Source organism: Taudactylus pleione, unplaced genomic scaffold (assembly GCF_031769625.1).
Source record: "Taudactylus pleione unplaced genomic scaffold, aTauple2 ptg000381l, whole genome shotgun sequence".
In the NCBI taxonomy this organism is placed as follows: domain Eukaryota; kingdom Metazoa; phylum Chordata; class Amphibia; order Anura; family Myobatrachidae; genus Taudactylus; species Taudactylus pleione.
Window position 1 is genome coordinate 9,622,050 of NW_028284782.1, and position 6,000 is coordinate 9,628,049.

Below are 6,000 nucleotides of genomic sequence, written 5' to 3' on the forward strand. Positions count from 1 at the left end.
CAATCCAAATATATCTCATATATCTCGTTCGAGACAAGATAGATTCGATGATCAACATCTGTCGACTGCTTTTTTAGGACTAAGCAGAGGAGGACACACCAAATTCCGTCCAAAAGGAAAATGAGGCGGAGCAAGAAGAAGTGCAGAAGAACATCCGGATTGGGATCATCAACTACCACCCAGATATTCAACCAGAATTCGGAAGAAATAATTGAGAATCTTAATTTAAAGATTATCAACTTATCTGATCTGACTCTAACAGATGCAGAAACATCTGTACTTAATAAAGGACTGTCTTTCTCCCCAACACAGTCTTTCGACCGATTTGGTTGGGAAAAAGACTTGAAACTGTTTGGGCGTAAACTCTTACTTAAAAAAATATTTCAACAACCTGAAGAAGGACCAATACGATGAAAATAATGCTATCCTGACAGACCCAATATCTGGTGTAAGTATGAATTTGGCAGAGGATGAAATACAAGCTATATGTACACTTTAAGAACTACAAGAAGAGGGCAATTATACCATGGAACACCGAAAGAGACCCACATTTAAGAAAAAATCCACATTCTTTCCCCCTGAGTCTATTTGTCCAGAAATAAAAAATTTTCAAGAACTAGTATCTAAGGATTTAGATGCATTACATATGAAAATCAAGGGACAAGTCCGAATGAAGGGTAATCTCAATAAACAGGAGTTTCAAGCCCTTAAGAATATCAAGAATTGGAAGGGAGTTATTATTAAACCCTCCGACAAGGGCGGTAATGTTGTCATATGGCCGACAGATATGTACCAAAGAGAAGCTATGCGACAACTCAATGATGAGGAATGCTATAAAAACATTCTCTTTAATCCAACTGAGAATTTCACTATACTATTCAACAATATGATTGACAAAGCTAGAAATGAGGGTACTATTCTCAAAGAAGAACATGAGTATTTAAAAGTGCAGAACCCAAAAGTACCCACGCTCTATTTACTACCTAAGGTTCATAAGAATCTAGATGATCCACCAGGGAGACCCATTGTCTCTGGAGTGGGAGGTCTCTCAGAGAATGCAAGTAGGTTTGTGGACCTTCATCTCCGCCACCATGTACTGGGCCTAACATCCTATATACAGGATACATCGGATATCCTTCGCAAGTTGCACGATGTCAAGGTAGAAAAACAGCACTTTCTTGTCACCTTGGACGTGGTTTCCCTGTATACATGTATTGATCATGTTTTGGGAATCCAGGCGATTGCATATTTTCTCCAGATGGAAGAACCGTGCGAATTCCATCAATTTCTCCTAGACCTTTTGGAATTTATTTTGACAAAAAATTACTTCACTTTTGGGGACCGCTTCTACCTGCAGATGAGGGGGACGGCAATGGGGGCTGCTTGTGCCCCCACATATGCCAACCTCTTCATGGGCAGGTGGGAGCGGGAATTCGTTTTTGGCGATACTCTTGACCGATATACAAAATTTGTTGGTGGCTGGTGGAGATATATCGATGAAATCTTTATGATATGGGAAGGAGATGAACATTTGCTTCTTGAATTTATCCATGAGCTAAATAAGAATGAGGATAACATCAGACTCACTTATCACTACAGTCAAGAACAAATACCTTTTTTGGACTTAAAAATTTGCAAGTCAGATGAGGGGTTCATATATACTGAACTTTATCGGAAGGACACAGCAACCAACAGTTTATTACATCAGACCAGTGCACATTTCCCGCCCACAGTTGAGAACTTACCAAAGGGTGAGTTCCTACGGTTGAAACGGAACTGTTCGGATGCACAAACATATCGGTCCAAAAGCATTGAACTGACGGAGAGACTAATCGATAGAGGATATAGCAAGAAGTGCATTAAGCGGGCCCAAGCAAGTATCAGAGACACCCATAGAGACCAACTGATCTTCAGAGATGAGAACCAGAAGAAACATAGAACAAGGACTAATAAAGACACTACAAGATTTATAGGTAACTTCTGTAAAGAATGGAGAACCATTCAGAACATCATTCAACAACATTGGTCCGTTCTCCACTTAGACCATGCTTTATCCCAAATTTTGGACAAAAAGGTGACTATGGGGTGGCGTAGAGCAAGAAACTTAAAAGATAATCTCGTCCAAAGTCACTATGTCAAATTTCCTAAGGGGGAGAACAAAATACAAGGTTCTCATGCTTGCGGTACATGCAAAGCATGTCAGCACATGATCAAATGTAACACTGTTCAGGATAAATATGGTACAGACATTCAGATAATAGACTTTATTAACTGTAATACATCAAGTGTTATTTATTGTCTCACCTGCAGTTGTAACATTAAATATGTAGGAATGACCTCCAGGACTTTTAAACAACGGATATTGGAGCATGCAGGGACTATTAGAAATGCCCCGTTAGACATTGTCAAATTCAAGAAATTAACCTCGGTAGCTCGTCACTTTCATACTCGACACAATGATAATCCAAAGGAATTGAAAGCTTTTGGGCTGGAAAAAGTCGGTTTAGGTATTCGGGGTGGTGACCTTACACAAGAGCTGATCAAACGGGAAAGTAGATGGACATTTAGACTAGGTGCTTTGAACCCACATGGTATGAATGAATACATTAAGTATGGTGTATTTTTGTGAAAAATCTAACCATGAGTAATGTAATCTTGCTAAATATCATGATTTTGGATTTTAAATTTTTATATTCATTGATTTACTATTGTTTATGTCATTTCAACCAATATCTGTTTGATGTTCAATGCAACTGAACTTCAGAATCAATACAACTCTTTAATCACTAATTAATATTTTATCACCATTCAATATATAAAGTATGGTGGCATCACTCACTTGGAATCAATTCACATACATGTTCATGCACTTGTATTTTCAACACTCATTTTTCTTGCACTATATCACTTTATTCACATTAATTCATTATATGTCACATCCAGTATACAAGGTAGATATATTCTATTATTTCCTTTTTCATTTCTAATCTTAACCATTGGAAAATAGCTTAATGGTTATTTCTCTTTAGCGCTATCACTAATTTAGTTTTCACTTATGATCTTTTCTATTTTTACATTTTCACATAAAGTTTTTCACTTTAATATGGTCATACACCTCACAATATAGCGATATCACATTTTACACATGTATTACTTACATTTTTAGTTTGAGTCATTATATTCAATTTTATGACAATTAATGGCATATACACTTTTATTTTTATTTTATTATCATCTACATCTATATGCAGTGGACTTTTATGGACTGTCACAAATTTTTCACATTGTTTTATATATATTTTACTACTATTTGGTGTCAGACTACTCAGTCAATTATTATTTTCACACCTGGTATGAGTCTGTGCTAGAACTACATTTACCAGGATACAATGCACATTACCCACAATCAGCTAATACTTCTACATATGCTCTAGATGATGTAGTATTTATCTTTTAATTTTTTTAATTTTTTTAATTTTTCTAATTTTGATTATTTTCCTAATTCCACTTGGTCACTAGCGACCAAAAATATACTTTCTGTGGCTAAACGCACATCCCTTTTTTTGTTATGGATTTGATTTCCATTGCCTTATAAATACTGCAAATCTTGACAAAGTCACATGCATTAGCATGTAAAGTGTCATATCCTGATCTATCTAGTCCGATTATATGATTTTTAAGGGACGGAGCTGTCTTTCGACTGTTTACTAACCTAATCTATCTGCACTTCTAGCTGCAATTTAACACGCCAATACAAACTACATTTCCCAGCATGCCATTTGGCATATTACTATTGTGATTGGTGTTCAGTCCGATCACATGATACCAATAGCCCGATCACATGATGTTACAATAGGCGGAGTTACCCTCAATGGTGAACTAATATATATGCACTATTAGCTTCAGTCAAACACGCTAGTGCAAACTATATCTACCAACATGCCAAGTGGCACATTGCTATTGTGATTGGCGCTTAGCCAAACTACACTTACCAGCATGCCAATTGGCATATTACTAATGTGATTGGCGTTCAGCCCGATCACATGATACTAATAGCCCGATCACATGACCTTACTAGGGGTGGAGCTACCCTCAACGGTGAGCTAACGCATATGCACTTTTAGCTTCAGTCAAATAGGCTAATAAACTACATCTACCAACATGCAAAGCGACACATTGCTATTGTGATTGGCGCTTAGCCCGATCACATGACGCTAATAGGGGCGTAGTTATCCTTTCGGGAATCGACCGTCTCCTAATTAATCTCTGCCTAATCGATTAATGGCTCGGGTACTTATACATGTGAGTCACAGTAGAACGATATGGATGAGGTGAACAAGCCCTCAGCCTGGCGAAACGCGCGTCCTCTTAGCTATTTACACTCTGCACAGATATCCAGCCAGCATAAGGGTTGGATCTTTCTGGATTTTGGAACGGGAGTGGTATTGTATTCACACCAGTACACAGCAGGATCCCTGTGTCATAACGCTTGTCTCAATGCATGAATGTTAGGTTATGTGTGATCTTACAGCGCTGTATATATTCTAATGACAGCAGGTGGGCAGACACAAGAGTGATCTACAGTTCCTAATAGAACTGGTTTTATAATTGTTATACACATGCACCCTGTCATCATTATTATCACACTGGTGATCGCCGATTAGGCGTGACCTATTTACCAATATGTCTCTCTAGTGAGCCATAGCGGTACTGGTTTTCCACTGTTTCTTCTGATTGACTTACGCTTTATGTAGGATTTTGTATCCATTTCTGGACATGGTTATTTTACTTTTTGAGTCAATAGAACTCTCATTATAATTATTTTGTGTCCAGCTCCATATGGAGACATATATATCTTTATATCTGTATATGCGGTAATTATAAAATTATATCTTGCATATTAGTCATTAGTATTCAGTGGGATTCCTTTTACTCACCCAATTGAACCATTAACAGGTGTGCCTTTTTTAATCTCAATGTGTGAGAATGCTGTGTCTTCTGTGCTAGGTATATCAAATATTCCATGTCATCATTTGACATATATTCCTACTTTGATATATACAATTAATGCTCCTAGCCTGAAGGATATTGTTAATACCATTCACTCTTCACTAATTTGTATAATCAATCTTATATGTCTTTTTTTGTGTGGCTTATTATGAATGTCGAATATATATGCTGTGCCTCTTTATTCACAAATGAGGCTCTATTAGCATAAACTACGGTATACTTTACTTCGCTATCACTATTTTTGACATATTTTGTTGATATGTGACACAAACTAAGTCTGCTTGTGCATTCTTGTTTTGAATTTGGGATATCTAACCAACAATTGGACTATTGATACAAATTAGTCCTACATTTATATTGTTCTGTGCTGCAATTGTGCAAATTTTCCTATATTATCTACAGCCATACATTACTTGATTGCCCAATCTCGTCTGATCTTGGAAGCTAAACTGTAATTGGCCTGATTAGTACTTGGAAGGTGACTCCCAGGGAATACCAGGTGCTGTAGCAAAAGATATCTTGGGATTGTTTTTTGCACTGAGCCAGACAATATTAATATAGATATTTCTATATAAGTTAATCAACCATCCAATATATCCAGTTATTTTGTGTACATATTTACAATTCACCTTTAGATTTTATTATATCGGGGGGTGTGGCCTGTCTGCAGAGCTGGATGGTAGTGAACTGTGAGAGCTCCAGCTAAACAGCCCTTCAATCTACCCCTTTCACCAAGTGAGGGGGCTCTGACAGTCTGGCCCGCAGGTTCCTGCTTACTGGACCCCACAGACCCACTTGCTGGGCCTTTTGAGCCTTTAGAAATTTCCTACTGGCGCCCGGAGCTCTGAGGCCTAATTCGCGCCTGATGCCGCGGCCTGGATTTACGTCCGCAGCCCGCCGGGACCAGCGCGGCATCGCGGAGCACTGGGGTAAGCCCTCTCATTAGCCCCACAACTCCCGCTAGCCCCTCAGCCCCAAGGAGACCTCGTG

The 6,000-nt window shown here is 38.2% G+C and overlaps 1 pseudogene; it reads left to right on the forward strand.

The window, feature by feature from the left end:
- Positions 1–5,404: 5,404 nt before the first annotated feature.
- Positions 5,405–5,521, forward strand: LOC148507864 (5S ribosomal RNA; annotated as a pseudogene).
- The last annotated feature ends 479 nt before the right edge of the window (positions 5,522–6,000 follow it).